Here is a 17312-nt window from a genome sequence, read left to right as displayed (position 1 = left end):
GCCCTCCCTCACTTAAATCCAGTTCAATGCAAGTCATGACATCATCCCAATGTCATAGTCCTCTTCCAGAACAAAGAACCACCACCACTAACAACAAAATGACCATTCTCCCATCCATTAAACCTATAAAATGAAAAGGTTAGACTAGATGGTATCTCTAGTTTAAAGCTCTAACATTCTAAGAATTTATGAAAAGAGATACTAGTGAGCCACATCTTCATCTTTCTGAAAAAGTGTTTTGGTACCTCAGAAAAAGGATGGAAGTGGGGGCAGCTAGGTGGCACAGTGGATAAAGCACTGGCCCTGGATTCAGGAGGACCTGAATTGAAATCTGTCCTCAGACACTTGACACTTACTAGCTGTGTGACCCTGGGCAAGTCGCTTAACCCCCACTGCCCCCCCCAAAAAAAAACAGAAAAAGGATGGAAGAAATTTACAATGGGGAATTTCTAGAGTTGGAGACTGGTTCAAATTAAAATGTTATTACTTCAAATGGAGGATATAGAATGTTAATTACTGTGTAAGAAACACTGAAAAGAATTCAGAGAGGCATAGGAAGACATGCACTGATGCAAAGTAAAATAGGCAGAACCAGAAAAAAATTATATATGACTGCAATGATGAAAATGGAAAGAAAAAAAAGAACTGAATGCTATGTAATTATAAAGACCATGTTTAACTCCAGAGAAGTGATAAGAAGAAACAACTCTCTTCTTTCTTTCCAGAGGTTACATATAATATCATACTTAATTGATGGGTTTTTCAATTTTGCTAACATGCCTTTTTGTAACCATTACTTTTTTCTCCATTGTTATAAGGATGGATCTTAAAGTAGGAGAGGGAAAAGGATTAGAAACAAAATAAGATTTTTTTAAAAAATCAAGCCAAATTAAAGATTTTAAAAGTATTTAAAGTATTATTGCTGGTCTCTCTGCAGACTAACATTTCCAGAACTTTCCCTTATCCCATTCTGTTTTTCCACTATCCCTTTCCAATGTAAGTACATGAAAGGGGAAGGCCATCTCATAATTCAACTATGACTCCATTTGTTTGGACAGCCCAAGGAGCTATCATGATCACAGGGGAAATAGAAGCTTCTTACCTGAGTACTAAGTTAAAATTGAGCCGGTAGGTAGAAAAGTGGAAAAAGTAAGGGGAACCAGGAAGACATGAGGACAAATCTGCCTCAGACACTTACTAGCTGTGTTACCCTGGGCAAGTCTTTTAACCTCTCTGCTTCAGTCTCCTCATCTGTAAAATAGAAATAATAATAGGACCTATCTCACAGGGTTTGATGTGAGGATCAAATGAGTTGATATAGGGGAAGTGCTGTGCAAGCCTTAAAGTGCTATATTAATGCTAGGTGTTACTATTAATTATTATTAAAATTAGACCTTTTTGCCCTTCTACAATCTCTTCCTAAAAACACAGATAGACACAAGCTCCATCCAGTAAGCTAGGCTCTCCTGGAACTCCAAGGACCCCAGCAAGCATCTAAACAGAATTAAACAAATAAAATTTGTAATTCAATTCTGGAATGCTGCACTTCAATGACTGACCTGTTTTTTTGAATCTCTAAAGAAATCACCCAGATCTAGGAGGGAGCAGCCAGATGGCTTGGGTTTGTGAATTGTGAACACAGCTGATGAATTAAACATAGCATGTAAGTTTGTAACTTTCATAAGGAAAAAAATGTTTTCTGGTGTGCACTATGAAAAATATTACAGAGTAATGTTTTCTAGAGCTGGAAAGGATGTTAGAGGCTTTACAATTCAAACCACCCTCCCCCATTTAACAAATGAGGAAACTGAGGCCCATGGTGATTAAGTGAAATGCCCTAGGCAGTAAACGAAAGAGGTAAAATTTAAACCTGGTTCCTCTGCCTCCAAAATCAGTGCCCTTTCCACTATATTACCTAACATATAGAAATCTATATGCCTCTTTTTTTTTTACTAATTTTTGTGTTATATTGTAGCCAGCAAAGCACTTTTTAATGAATTAAATTCTATTTAAGTAAGACTTTAAAAAATTTAAGTTACTGGGGCAGCTAGGTGATGCAGTGGATAGAGCACTGGCCCTGGAGTGAGGAGGACCTGAGTTCAAATCTGGCTCAGACACTTAACACTTACTAGCTGTGTGACCCTGGGCAAGTCACTTAACCTCAATTACCTCACCTCCCCCCAAAAAAAATCAAGTTACAGAGCACTTTACTATCCTTTTATAAGAAGGAGGTGAAGGGACAGGGAAGAAGGACTAAACTTAGACAAACTGGGTCGAAGTCCTCATCTGAAATAAAAATGTATCCTATTTAATGGGAATTGTAATATCGGAAATGTCAGAATAATATTTTGCACATAGTAGATGCCTTCTAAAGGTTTAGTGAAATTATTTAGATTTCTTCATAAAAACTCCAGTCCCATAATATCTGCAAAATTATGTAGTTCAGGGTTCTTAATCCATAAACTGGTATAAAAAAACCTTAATAACTACATTTTGAATATAATTGGTTTTCTTTGTAATCTTATGGATTTAATTTTATGTATTTAAAAACATTATTCTAGGAAGACATCCCCAGGCTTATAGACATCATCAGATTGCCAAGAGGGTCTATAAGGCTTATGGCTTATAGACATCATTAGACTGCCAAGGGGGTCCATGTCAAACACAAAAAGGTTAGGAGCCCCTGACGTAGTTGAAATTCTTGATGACTTGAGTAGGGTGCATGAATGCTTGAAATTTGTCATCAGGAGAACAGAGATTTCCAAATTAGAGTCAGATTCTCATGCATCTGTGTATCCAATCATTTTGAAGAAGTAAATAGTGGTTATGAAAAATACCAGGGTATGACAAACCCTTGCATACCAGAATTTAACACTGTGGAGAAATCTCATAACTCTTCTATTTTATTCATACATGTTTAATATATTTAGAGAATGGAAAATTAAGGAGAGAAGAGGCTATTTCCTAAGTAGTCTCTAGGTGAAAAAAAAGGCAACAATTTTTTTTTAAGATGAAAATTATACTGCTGACCTCACTATGCTAATTGGCAAATGTCTCAGCTGCCCACTAACCACTGACTCGGGCCACAATTCACTTCATTCCCTGGACATTTTATCAGTTGCCATGTCATAACCCTATTCTGAAAATCATAATCAAATAAACTACATCTTGTCCCTGGAAAGGTTGCTCCAATATGCCAATAGGCATATTGTAACTTTCCAAACCAAAGTACCTATCCCTTAGCAGGACTCCCTATAGATGCTATCTCCTCCATTAGAAAATTAGTCCCTTCAGGGCCAGAACTCTCTTCACTTTTTTTTTTTGTTTTTGTTTTTGTTTTTTTTAAATGAGGCAATTGGGGTTAAGTGACTTGCCCAGGGTCACACAGCTAGTAAGTGTTAAGTGTCTGAGGCCGGATTTGAACTCAGGTACTCCTGACTCCAGGGCCAGTGCTCTATCCACTGCGCCACCTAGCTGCCCCCACTTTTACATTTATATGCTAAGTGCTTAGCACAGTTCTCAGGACATAGTAAACACTCAATAAATGCTTTTTCATTCATTCATTCATTCATTCAGTATATATTCATTTACCCTTACACAGTCTCCAAAATTCAGTTGGGGGGGGGGGGGGCGGGGGAAACAGGTTTGAGGAAGGAGAGAGAAGAAAGAGAAGAAAAAGTGAAGAAGGGAGGGCAGAGAAAGGTAAGAGGGAAAACCATGACTTATTAAGGTTCACATGGGCTTAGGATAAATCAGAAGTTTCTCCAGTGAGAAGCAAAACCAAAGATGACCAGATAACAGGACTGACATATCTAGGAATCAAAGGACTATTAAAGTTTAGATTGGACAACTAAGGGCAGCTAGGTGGCACAGTGGATAGAGCACCGGCCCTGGATTCAGGAGGACCTGAGTTCAAATCCGGCTTCAGACACTTGACACTTACTAGCTGTGTGACCTTGGGCAAGTCACTTAACCCCAATTCCCTCACCAAAAATAAATAAATAAATAGATTGGACAACTAGATATCAGGACAGATATACCTAAGAAGTATGGGGAGATAAAATTCTATAGCAGGTAAGTCATTTAGGGGTGGCTACTACCTGACCTGAGCTAGGAGACAGAGATAACCCCAGAGGTCAGGATCATCATTCTAAAAAGAAAAAAATCCCCCTGACTCTCAGGAATATAACAAGCACCCAAGCTTTCCCCACCCCACACCAAAAGGAACTTTCCACTTTCAGGTGGACACCCTATCCATCCTCTATAAAAGCTTTAGCCTTCCTTCTGTTCTGAGAGGAGGATGTTTTTAAACCACCTCCCCTTTGACTTCCCACTTGGTCACTTTCTCTAGTGCCAAATAAAAGACCATTTTAATTCTAAAATTCTAATTGGACTGTGTGTGAGTGTAATTCTTTGTTGTTGTTGTTGTTTTTGGTTTGGTTTTTTTGGCAGGGCAATGAGGGTTAAGTGACTTGCCCAGGGTCACACAGCTAGTAAGTGTCAAGTGTCTGAGGCCACATTTGAACTCAGGTCCTCCTGAATCCAGAGTCAGTGCTTTATCCACTGTGCCACCTAACTGCCCCAAAAGAAAAGAGAGTGTAATTCTTTATTGAGGAATACCTAAGGCCCCCCCCACCTCTTTCCCTGTGATAAGGTCGCTAGAGTATGGTAAAGAAAATGCTTCAGAGGAAGTAGTTTCAAATCCTTGTACTGCCACTTACTACTTCGATGACCTTAGTAAAATCATTTAACATCTGTGCGCCTCAGTTTCCTCATCTTTAAAAATAAGAGGTTGAAATAGATGACTTCGGAGGTCCCCTTCCAGCTGTAGATCTTTGTTTCTTTATTCTAATTACTTGAGCCATTGACTGAAACAGTTCTAACAACTGTGGCAGATCTCCACTTCAGTTAATTTTTCAAACAGTAATTAAATTTCTTAATGGAGAGGTCTGGTACTTTTTTTTTAATTCCCCCAGGGTGGCTCTAAGAACAAATCTAAATCTAAAGACAACTCTCGGTTCCATATATAGTCTTGAAGAGAATGAAATCTAAGGAAAGGCTCAGAACTGTGATTTTGATTGGGAAAGAAGAGAGTCTCATTCTACAGAGGGGGCTGTACGTGTGCCTGAGCAGGATGCTTCTGCAAACCCAATGCTGCCTGCATCACAGGACCTGAGAAATTGAGTAAGATAAAGTGCTTCAGAGGAAGTGGTTTCAAATTCTTTTTCTACCACTTGCTATTTGTATGACCTTAGCAAAATCACATCTGATGCAAGGGACCTTGGATCTCAGAACTCACAGATCAAGAAAAGAAGGTCCAGGGCAGCTAGGTGGCGCAGTGGATAAAGCACCGGCCCTGGATTCAGGAGTACCTGAGTTCAGATCCGAGCTCAGACACTTGACACTTGCTGGCTGTGTGACCCTGGGCAAGTCACTTAACCCCCATTGCCTCACTAAAAAAAGAAAAGAAAAAAGAAAAGAAGGTCCAAGGAAAAAGTGACTTCTCCCAAGTAACACAAGTGGTCAAGCAGCTGAGTTAGGATTCAAATCCAGGTTCTTGGAGTCCAAATTCAATATACTTTGGACTATTCCACTTGTCTGAGTTTATAACTTCAAAAAATTCCCTTTTACTCATATTCCTGTTATGGGCCTAGCATCCCAGAAGTTTTCTGGGGTGCATCAAAGAACCGTCTCCTTGAGAAACTAAACCAAAGGACAGACACACCTAAAGAGATAAGTGGAAGGGGCAGCTAGGTGGTGCAGTGGATGAAGCACTGGCTCTGGATTCAGGAGGACCTGAGTTCAAATCCAGCCTCAGACACTTAACACTTACTAGCTGTGTGACCTTGGGCAAGTCACTTAACCCTCATTGCCCCCCCCCCCAAATCCCTTAAAAGAGATAAGTAGAACCAGATCAGGACTGAGATAGCTCCCTCAGGAACCACCACCCTTCATTCCAGTCTCCCCCACCCTTGGGGAGATAAGATTAGGTGTGGCTGCTGCCTTTGTGGCAGGAGGAGAAGAGAGATCTGCAGCCACCCCTCACCCAACTCCCCCAGCCACCACCAGTGGGGGATGGTCCTCCCTCAATAGGGGAACTTTCCACAGTCAAAGGATCACCTCATTGGACCACCACTGGACCTCTATAAAATATCTGCCTGTCTCCTGCACGTGGAGATTGGTATCTCAGAGCCACGGTCTGTGCCATGCCTTCTCCCCACGAGAAGAAATCCAAGGGTTTCTCTCTTGGTTTCCCTTCCCCAGCCCCTAAAATAAACTATTATCTTATTCTATTGGATTTGTGTGCAAGAGGGTGTAGTTCTTTAAAGAGGAATTCCTAAGGACCCAAACTCAAACCCCAAACTCCTACCCCAAACCCCCACCCCTATTTCCCCATAACATTCCCTTTTAGCCCATAGACACATTTTGAGTTGAAAGGGATCTCAAAGGTTAAATTCTAGTCTAACCCTCTCATTGTACAGATGAGGAAAGGTACAGTGAATTTAAGTGATTTGTCAAAGGCCCACACAAGTCCAGGTCATGATTTGAACCCAGCCCTCTGATTCCAAATCCTGTATTCTTTCCATAGTATCCCACTGCCTTCTATTTCATTAAAATTATATGGGGGGGCAGGGGCAGCTAGGTGGCGCAGTAGATAGAGCACCAGCCCTGGAGTCAGGAGGACCCGAGTTCAAATCTGACCTCAGACACTTGACACTTACTGGCTGTGTGACCTTGGGTAAGTCACTTAATCCAAATTGCCTCACCAAAAAAAGAAAAAAAATTATATCTGGAAATTCTCTCAGCTGCTCACGTTTTGTTGTTTCTTTGTTTTTGTGGGGGTATTCAGACAAAGGCAAGAAAAGGGGCAAATTAGGGAACTTGAGGGTCCATTGTGCCATTTGGTGCCCCTAAGCAATAGAGGCATGTTTTGTTTTGTTTTGTTTTTTACTGAAATGTATTTTTAAAGTCTTCTTTTTGGAAGCTAAATAGCTTTCCATGGAAGGTAGTAGTGTGCTGGGGTCAGGATAACCTAGGCTCAGATCCTGCTTCAAACAGCTGTGTGACCCTGGGAAAATCACTTAACCTCTCTTAGATTTCCCCTCGTCTAAAATGGAGATAATAAGAGCATCTACCCTCACAGAGTTGTGAGGATCAAAGTATGCAGTTCTTTACAAACCTTAAAGCACTAAAAAGGTTAGTAATTATTATTCCTAGAAAGCAGTCTCTTTTTTGTGAATTTTTCAACCACCTCCTTATAGCCTAAGCTGAGCTATTACATGACTTCTCTATCTTGTTACATATCTTGTTGTTGGTTCCTGGAATAAGAAGGTAATTATTGCCCCCCTTATATCTCTTTGGCTGCTTTAGACAAGACCTATGTTGTTCTGCATAATAAATTATGTTTCTAGTGCCCATGCTATTATTAGGTTTGATCTTCAAAATAACCCTGTGAAGAAGGCTATGAAGGTATTACTATCCCTATTTTTTTTTTTTAGTGAGGCAATTAGGGTTAAGTGACTTGCCCAGGGTCACACAGCTAGTAAGTGTTAAGTGTCTGAGGCTGGATTTGAACTCAGGTACTCCTGACTCCAGGGCCGGTGCTCTTTCCACTGTGCCACCTAGCTGCCCCTATCCCTATTTTTTTAAAAGATGGAATAAATAGGAAGGAAGGAAGGAAGGAAGGAAGGAAGGAGACAGGACAGGACCAGAATCAAAGGGATGCCTATCAATGGCTCAACAAATTGTGGAATACAAATGCAATGAAATATTACTGAACCACAAGAAATAACAAGAAAGGTGAGTTCAAAATACCTTGGTTAGTATGAACTGATACAGAGTAAAATAAGAAAAAAAATTATATAAAGAAAACAACAACGAAAAACTTAGGAACTCTGATCAGTGCAATGACCAACCATGTATCTGGAGGACATATGATGGATGTTACCAACCTCCTGAGAGAGTAAGATGGGAAAGTACATGTAACAAGACAGAGAAGTAAAGGGGGAAAATGGGGTATGGGTTGGGGTAGGGGTTGGGGTTCTTAGGAATTCCTCTTTAAGGAATTACACCCTCTTGCACACAAAAGTAGTTAGAATAAAGTGGTAGTTTATTTAGGAGCAAGGGAAGGGAAGGGTGGGGGGAGGGAAACCATGAAAGAAATCCTTGGACTTCTCATGGGGAGATAGGCACAAAGCACATGGCTCAGAGGTACCAAATCTCCTCAAACAAGAGAATGGCAGGTACTTTTATAGAAGACTGATGGGGGGAGGGGTCACCATTTGACTGTGGAAAGTTCCTTTAGTAAGGGAGGATCATCCCCCACTGGTGGTAGCTGGGGGAATTGGGTGAGGAGTGGAGGACCATCCCCCACTGCTAGTGACTAGAGGAATTGGGTGAGGGGTGGCTACAAACCTCTCTTCAGGACACAAAGGCCGCAGCCACACCCAAATTTATCTCCCCAGGGTAAGGGAGACCAGAAGAAGGGTAGGAATCCAAAGCTAGCTCAGTCCGATTTGGTTCAGCTTATCTCTCTAGGCTTTATCTGTCCTCTGGTTTAGTTTCTCAAGGAGAAGGTTCCTAGATGTGCCCCAGAGAACTTCTGGGGTGCTCTGCACCCCATGACAAAGAGATTACTGTGACTCAAGAAACAGAAGATTAAGATAAAAGAGGAATGTCATAGGGGTTTTCTTCGGGGGTCTTCTCCTTATGCATAAACTGATATAAATCACTTTTTTTCCTTGTAATAAATACATATAGTCAAGCAAAACCAATTCCTTAATTAGCCTTGTCCAAAGAAAATTACATCTCTATTTGTACTCTAAGTCTATCACTTTATCATGAGTCCTCTGGAATGATGATTGGTTATTTTGATCAGAGTCAAGATTTAGGAATTTAGATGGTGCAGTAGATAGAGCAGTAGGCCTTGAGTAAGGAAGATCTGACTTCAAAAACTTACTAGCAGTATGATTCTGAGTAATGCACTTAACCTCTGCCTGTCTGGGTTTCCTTATTTGTAAGATTGGAATAATATATAACACTTCCCAGAGATGTTGTGAGGACCAAATCAAATGACAGTTATCGCAAGGAACTTAGCACAGTATCTGTTACATAGCAAACAGTATAGCTATAGCTATTATTATTTTTATTATTATTTTTCTTTCTTTCTTTCTTTTATTTTTAGTGAGGCAAGTGGGGTTAAGTGACTTGCCCAGGGTCACACAGCTAGTTAAATATTAAGTGTCTGAGGCTGAATTTGAACTCAGGTACTCCTGACTCCAGGGCCGGTGCTCTATCCACTGAGCCATCTAGCTGCCCCTATAGCTATTATTATTAGCAATTCTTTTTAAAGGGCTATTTATTATTCAGATTATTCTCCTACTTCTGCTCACCTTACTTTGCAACAAACGGATAAAATTGTCTGGGATTTCCTTCCATAGAGTTCAAAGCCCAGAGAGTTAGTCCTATGCGTCTGTGTTTGAGAAACACAGGTATCAAGCATGGGCCTGTTCATCTTGTCAGTCTTTGGATGGTGGGAGAAAGTTGAGGTTCCAACCTGTCTTTCTCATAAGGAATTTCCTTGTAATGATTATTGGTCACAGACTGTACTAGTCACAACGTGTACCTAAAAGAAGCTGGAAAAAAGCTTTATCTCCAGTTATCAGAAAGGGCAGCTTCAAGTCGGGAAAGTCAACCTTGGCACAATGTGAATTTATTGATAATTAGCTTTAGGGATTTAACTGTTTTACTATGAACTTATAATTGGATATGGTAAAAAAAAAAGGGGGGTATAGGGAATGAAAGGGTTGGGATTATTTGTTTTTTAGTTCCTTCACTCTATCTCTGAAGTGTGAATTGACTTTGGGTTATCATAAGTTGAGAGCCTGTGTTATTGTTGTTTTTCAAATAAAGGGCATTATTTTTAAAATTTGCTCTCTGCCAATCCAAATTTTACAACAAAGCTTTCTGTCCTCTGCAGGGCAAAAATTACACTTGGCATTATGCCAAGAATGTTCCCCACACCTTCGAGAAACATTTTGCTTTCAGATTTCAGTTCCCATCTGCTGGTGTGAAAACACACACACACATACACACACACTTATATAACATCTTTTTTTTTTTTAAAGGATAAGAAAAACTTAAAGTGGAGATGGAGAAAGAAGAATTGTGTCCTATGTTTACATGGCATCACAGAATCTCAAAGATGAAAGGGATCTCAGGAATTCTCTTGTTCAACTTAAACTTATCATTTAGTCTCCACTTGAACACCTCTAGTGATGAGGAACTCATCACCATTCTAGGAAGCCTATCCCACTTTGGGACTGGTCCAGCTGGCAGGAGGTGTTCCTTGTATCAAGATAAAAGATGGCTGCCTGCAACTTCCACCTTGCCTCCTTCTAATTTTGCCTTCTGGGGCCTGGCAGAACAAACTCAACTCATCTTCTACATGATAGACTGACTTTCCAGCCCATTCAGGCTAGGAAACAGTCATGGGAATGATACTGTACTTCTGCACAATGCACTCTTATGATCCCCTTAATTTATTTGTTTAATCTAGACATATTCTTCTCTAATCATTTACAAAAGGAGTTTTCTGATTTATACTTACAACTTTTCAAAGAAACTCTGGAAAAGGGTCTGTAAAATAGAATGAAGAGTGTGCTTTCTTTTAAATAAGATTTGGCTGTTGAAAAGGAAACTCTTTTCTGAATTTTGTCTAGAAAGTTTTGACACTAAGTTTAGAAAGCAACTGTCACTCAGCTGACAATTCTACAAATTCAGGGTTATGGCCAAGAAGCAAAGATCACTAACTTGATAGGATATTTTCTGAGGTTCAGAAGGTCAAGTTACAAGACATTAGCAGTGTGAACCTGGGCAAATCATTTTAACCCTGTTTGCCTTGGTTTCCTCATGTGCAAAATGAGCTGGAAAAGAAAATGGCTCTAAGAAAACCTCAAATGAGGACATGAAGAGTCAGACACATCTGAAAAATGACTAAACAACAATAAAAGAAGGTCAAATCAATTTCACTCATTTATTGCTATTTGTGGGGGTACTGTGCTAAGCCCTGAGGATAGAAAGAAAAAGAAACAAAAATACCCCTGCTCTCAAGGAGCTTATAATCTAAAGGGGGAGACTACATACAAACAATTATGTACAAATGAGATACAGAAAGGCTAAATTAGAAATAATATTAGATGGAACACACCAGCATTATGACAAAAAAAAATCAATTATTTGATATGGTGATGTAATTCTACCTTTAGAAAATGTACGGGTCCTGGGGCAGCTAGGTGGCACAGTGGATAGAGCACCGGCCCTGGAGTCAAGAGTACCTGAGTTCAAAGCTGGCCTCAGACACTTAACACTTACTAGCTGTGTGACCCTGGGCAAGTCACTTAACCCCAATTGCCTCACTAAAAAAAAAGAAAAAAAGAAAATGTATGGGTCCTGCTATATTAGCAACAGTTGTCAATAGTAAACAAATATTTAATGCTTGATACAACAACATCAAATAGTAAAATTTCTTTCTATATGTATTTCAGTATGACAGACTGTCAGAGAAACAGAAATTCCAAGTTCTTATGATTTTTTTTCCAGTGGGGGGCAGTGTTCCAAGTTGAAGTTAGCATGAAAAGAGTATTGCACTTCAAATAAGAAAAACAAAGTCTAGCTTCACCTCTGACATTTATTGTTAGTTAACAAATCACTTCATTTTCCTGGGCTTCAATTTCCTAATCGGTAAAATGGAAAGTATTTGTACTTACAGGGTTGTTGTCCTGATCAATGTATGCAAAGTCCCTTCTGAACTAAAAAGTACATTACTGAAACAATTATAATTAACAATAATAATAAAAAAATAGAAACATGAATCACTGGGGTTCAATAAAATGCCTCATTAAGACTGTCAACTAGAAATGTCAGTAGTTGCCCAAAATAACACTCTTTTCTTAAACAGAATTTATATTGATTAATACATTCAAATGCAAAGGGCTGAATCACATCTAAGTACGTCTGCAGTATACGTATACAGTTTTCTTGTCACTGGTTAAAAGACCACAATGAAACAGTCATTGAAAATTCACAGTAGAACTTCTCTCAGTGGCTACACACCTGTAATTCTAGCTACCCAAGAGGCTTAGGATATTGTGAGCTGGAGAATTCTGAGCTACAATGGGCTATGCTCATGAGGTATCCGCACTAAGTCTGACGTGAATATGGTCAGCTCCTAGAACCAACCCAGGTTCAAAAAAGAGCAGATCGGGGCAGCTAGGTGGCGCAGTGGATACAGCACTGACCCGGGATTCAGGAGGACCTGAGTTCAAATTCGGTCTCAGACACTTGACACTTACTAGCTGTGTGACCCTGGGCAAGTCACTTAACCCCAATTGCCTCACCAAAAAAAAAAAAAAAGAAAAAAAAAGAGCAGATCAAAGTGGGGATTAGGCTGTGAATAACCTCTGCACTTCTAGCCTAGGTGAGATGGGAAGAGGAAGAGAGGAAGGGAAGAGGAGAGTAGGGGAAGAAGGGAGGATGGGAGGGAAGTGGGAGGGAAAAGGAGGGAAGGAGGGAGGGAAAAGAAGGGAAGGAAGGAAGGAAGGAAGGAAGGAAGGAAGGAAGGAAGGAAGGAAGGAAGGAAGGAAGGAAGGAAGGAAGGTTATAATTTCAATCCTAGTTTCATTGGAGGGGAAACAGTGCTGGCCACAGACTCTGCAATGGACTCTTGAATCCAGCCAACCATATTGCAAAGACATGACCTTGGTCACCAGAGACACTAGGCAACACAGTATGGGTGGTTTGGCATGAGCATATCAGAAGTGCTGAAAGTGAATCAACAGTGTCCTCTTAGATGACAAGCACAAATTTAGCTCCTGAATCAGGAAGTAAGGTAAGCCTAACAAGAGAGAAAGGTATAAGGGTATTAGAGAAGAGCAGAGTGTCTATAGACCCTGAAGCCAACAAGAGTAGTGATAATTAACTCAAGCACCATCTATTACAAATAGAGACTTTTTGCTGACTGGCTGTCAGCATTAAGACCAAATCTTTTTTGTGTTTTTTGTTTGTTTGGTTTTGGTTTTTTGTTGTTTTTTGGCAGGGCAAAAGGGGTTAAGTGACTTGCCCAAGGTCACACAGCTAGCTACTAAGTGTCTGAGGCCAGATTTGAATTCAGGTCCTCTAGAGTCCAGGGCTTGTGCTTTATCCACTGAGGTGGGTTTTTTTTGGTTTTGTTTTTTTTTGGTGAGGCAATTGGGGTTAAGTGACTTGCCTAAGGTCACACAGCTAGTAAGTTTTAAGTGTCTGAGGCCGGATTTGAACTCAGGTCAAATATTTGACCTCAAATCTGGATTTGAACTCAGGGTATATTCCTGAGAGTCAGGGGGATTTTTTTCTTTTTAGAATGATGATCCTGACCTCTAGGGTTATCTCTGTCTCCTAGCTCAGGTCAGGTAGTAGCCACCCTTAAATGACTTTCCTGCTATAGAATTTTATCTCCCCATACTTCTTAGGTGTATCTGTCCTGATATCTAGTTGTCCAATCTATTTATTTATTTATTTTTGGTGAGGCATTAGGGTTAAGTGACTTGCCCAGGGTCACACACCAATAAGTGCCCCTAAAACAGGTATTTTCTGAACTGTCACTATTGGCCTCTTTATTCATTACCTCCCTATCCTAAACCTATCTTTACTAAATAAGTTCTGGGGCAACTAGGTGGTGCAGTGGATAGAGCACTGGCCTTGGATTCAGGAGGACCTGAGTTCAAATCCAGCCTCAGACACTTTACACTTACTAGCTGTGTGACCCTGGGCAAGTCACTTAACCCCAATTGCCTTACCAAAAACAAAACAAAACAAAAAAGTTCTGATATATGATCATGATGATCTTGATGATCTCAGAAAAACAGACAGACTTGCATGAAATAATGAACAATGAAATGAGCAGAACCAAGAGAATGCTGTAATAGCTTTTGAGTGACTAAATCATTCTATTATAAATACCCATATTAACTACAAAGGATGTATAAAGGAAGACACTATTAGCATCCAGAGAAAGAAGTAATAAATAGAAGTATGTACAGAATGATCTTACACACACACACACACACAAATATTTGTCTTATGGTAACCATCTCTGTGGAGGGGGAGGGAAAAAAAAGGAAAAGAAAAAATTTACAGGATAAATTTATTATATAATTAAAAGGAATAGTAGCTAATACATAATAGATTTGCAGTTTTGTGTACAATCATCTTTTTTCATTATACTATGTTATGGAAATGCTTGTTTTATAAGTTAAAAATGAAAAATATGAAAATTAAAAAATAAAAATAGGATGTGTGTGTGTATCTCTATATCTCTATGTGTATATGTATATATTCACATATACACACATATATACACACATGCATACGAGAGAAAGAGAGAGAAACCATTTTATATATAGAAGATATAGATATATACACAACACAGAGCCTGAAAAAACTTTTCCCCTTTGGTGGAAAGTCATTCATGCCCTGTAGACAGGGCTTCTCCAAAGAGCGAAAGTAAGCTCTAGCCAGTCACCTAAACCCAAAGAGCAGTCATTCACAATATTGTCACTACTTTAGTCTTGGTCTAGCACCTCCAAAGGAACCCATGGTCTTGACCTAGAAAGGCACTGAAGTCTTGATGTGCTGTCTCATCACAAAGACTGGCATTTGATAGGTCACAAGTAAGCTTTCTCTTTTCTAGAGTCTGTAGAGAAGCCAAAAATGCATGTCAGGTGTTCCAAATATATGAGCCAGTTCCACCTTTTTGGTGGGTTGGTTTTTTTGTTTTGTTTTGTTCTTTACAGTTCCACCTTTTTTAATGAGTTCAGGCAGATGCCCTTCACCCTCCAAAAAAAGAAATAATGCAGACTTGCAGTGATTATATAAGGTCTTGAGAACATAAAGCCTCCAACTTTCTCTAAATCTGCTTAGTGGACACACACACACACACACACACACACACACACACAAACACACACACACATAATTGGCCGAGTCATGCTTAGAAATGGATAAAACACACAAGTAATGATGAGACTCACTTTAGTTGGAAACTACTGAAATGCAACCTAAACCACTGTCAAACTCAAAAGTTGCGGTTAAATCTATCAGGGATTTCATGGTTAAAGACTATTATAACAGAAGTTCTTAACCTGGGGATAGGTTTCATGGGGACTGTGAACTTGTATGGAAAAGGAACAATGAAATCTTTATTTTTACCAGGATCTAAGTGAAATCTAGCATTTCATTCAATCTTTTAAAAACATTATTCTGAGAAAGGGTCCATAAGTTTCACCAGACTAACAAAGGGGTCCATGACATTTAAAAATAAAAAGATTAAGAACCCCAAACATATAGGGAATGTACAATATTGTTTGTCCAGAGCATGTCATTTTCTTGGTCTTTAAGAAATTGGAATTGGGGCAGCTAGGTGGTGTAGTGGATAGAGCACCAACCCTGGAATCAGGAGGACCTGAATTCAAATCCGACCTTAGACACTTGACACTAGCTGTGTGACTCTGGGCAAGTCACTTAACCCCAACTGCCTCACCAAAAAATAAAAAAGATAGAAAGAAAAGAAAATAAAGAAATTGGAATGGGGGGAGGGGCGGGAAAGAAAGAAAAAGAAATTAGAATTTGTAGATCAATCAATTCATTTTTTTTTTTAGGTGAGGTAGTTGGGGTTAAGTGACTTGCCCATGGTCACACAGCTAGTAAGTGTCAAGTGTCTGAGGCCGAATTTGAACTCAGGTCCTCCTAAATCCAGGGTCGGTGCTCTATCCACTGCGCCACCTAGCTGCCCCAAGTACTTTTTTTTAAAGAAGGAAATGCCATTTTTGCATCAGTGTGAAGATGGATAAAGACAGGCAATAACATCGCAACTCAATCATGCTACTTTAGAACAACCGGACTGCTCCTCAATCATTTACACTGGATGCCAGGGCCCAGAGGGACACTTTTCTTTCTCCCATATTCTCTCCTTTATGTCATTATTTCTTTTCATGAAGGGGACAAAGGGCTATAGAACTGTCATACACTTTGATCCATTAATACCACTACTAGGTTTATATCCCACAGATATCCCCAAAAAGAGAAAAAGACTTATATGTACAAAAATATTTACTTTTTGTGATGGCTAAGGATTGGAAATTAAAGAGATACCCATCAACTGAGGAATGGCTAAATAAACTGTGGTATATGAGTGTGATGGAATATTATTGTGCCATAAGAAATGACAAGCAGGATGACTTCAGAAAGGTCTGGAAAGACTTTTATGAACTGATATATAGTGAAGTGAGCAGAACCAGGAAAACGTTGTACACAGTGACAGCAATGTTGTTTGACAAAGAACTGTGAATGACAACTATTCTCAGCGATACAATGATCCAATACAGTCCCAAAGGACTAATGATGAAACATATCATCCACCTCCAAAGAAAGAACTGATATTGACTGAACATAAACTGAAGCATACTCTTTTTCTACTTTCTTTCATTTTTTTTCTTTTATTAGAATCCTCTTATACGAACTGATGGAGAAATGTTTCACATAATTGTACATGTATAACCTATACCTAATTGTTTACCACCTAAAGGGGTGGAGGGGGCTTGGAGAAAGGGATAGAATTTGAAACTCAAAACTTTAAATAAAAAAAAATTTTTTTAATTAAAAAAAAAAAAGAACAGCTCTCCTTTTTTTCAGATTTCTTTAGAACACTCTGTGGGGATCTCTCCTTGACCCCCATCACACATCTTGCATATCATTCATCTGTATCTTTTTTTTTTTTTAGTGAGGCAATTGGGGTTAAGTGACTTGCCCAGGGTCACACAGCTAGTAAGTGTTGTGTGTCTGAGGCTAGATATGAACTCAGGTACTCCTGACTCCAGAGCCGGTGCTCTATCCATTGTGCCACCTAGCTGCCCCATCTATATCATTCTTTTTTTTTTTTTTTTTTTTGGTGAGGCAACTGGGGTTAAGTGACTTGCCCGGGGTCACACAGCTAGTAAGTATTAAGTGTCTGAGGCCGGATTTGAACTCAGGTACTCCTGACTCCAGGGCCGGTGCTCTATCCACCATCTGTATCATTCTTAATCCAATCCAATAAACATTTATTAAACATTTCCTATATCTGACCAATCCATATGTATGCATTACACACCTTAATATGCCAGGCTTTGTGCCAAACACTGGGGATACAAAGACAAAAAAAGAAGCAGCCCCTGCTCTCATGAAGCTTCCAATCTAACAGAGACATCAACATGTACATATATGGAGAGACAGAATAT

General features: G+C 39.6%; 1 protein-coding gene across 2 annotated transcripts in view; it reads right to left on the bottom strand.

The window, feature by feature from the left end:
* Positions 1–17312, bottom strand: part of PITPNC1 (phosphatidylinositol transfer protein cytoplasmic 1) — a 395894-nt gene that overhangs the window by 275709 nt on the left and 102873 nt on the right. The gene's annotated exons all lie outside the window — the stretch shown is intronic.

The sequence above is a fragment of the Dromiciops gliroides genome, chromosome 4 (genome assembly GCF_019393635.1).
Source record: "Dromiciops gliroides isolate mDroGli1 chromosome 4, mDroGli1.pri, whole genome shotgun sequence".
NCBI classification, from domain to species: domain Eukaryota; kingdom Metazoa; phylum Chordata; class Mammalia; order Microbiotheria; family Microbiotheriidae; genus Dromiciops; species Dromiciops gliroides.
Note: the sequence above shows the minus strand (reverse complement) of the source record. Positions and strands in the feature narration are given on the sequence as shown.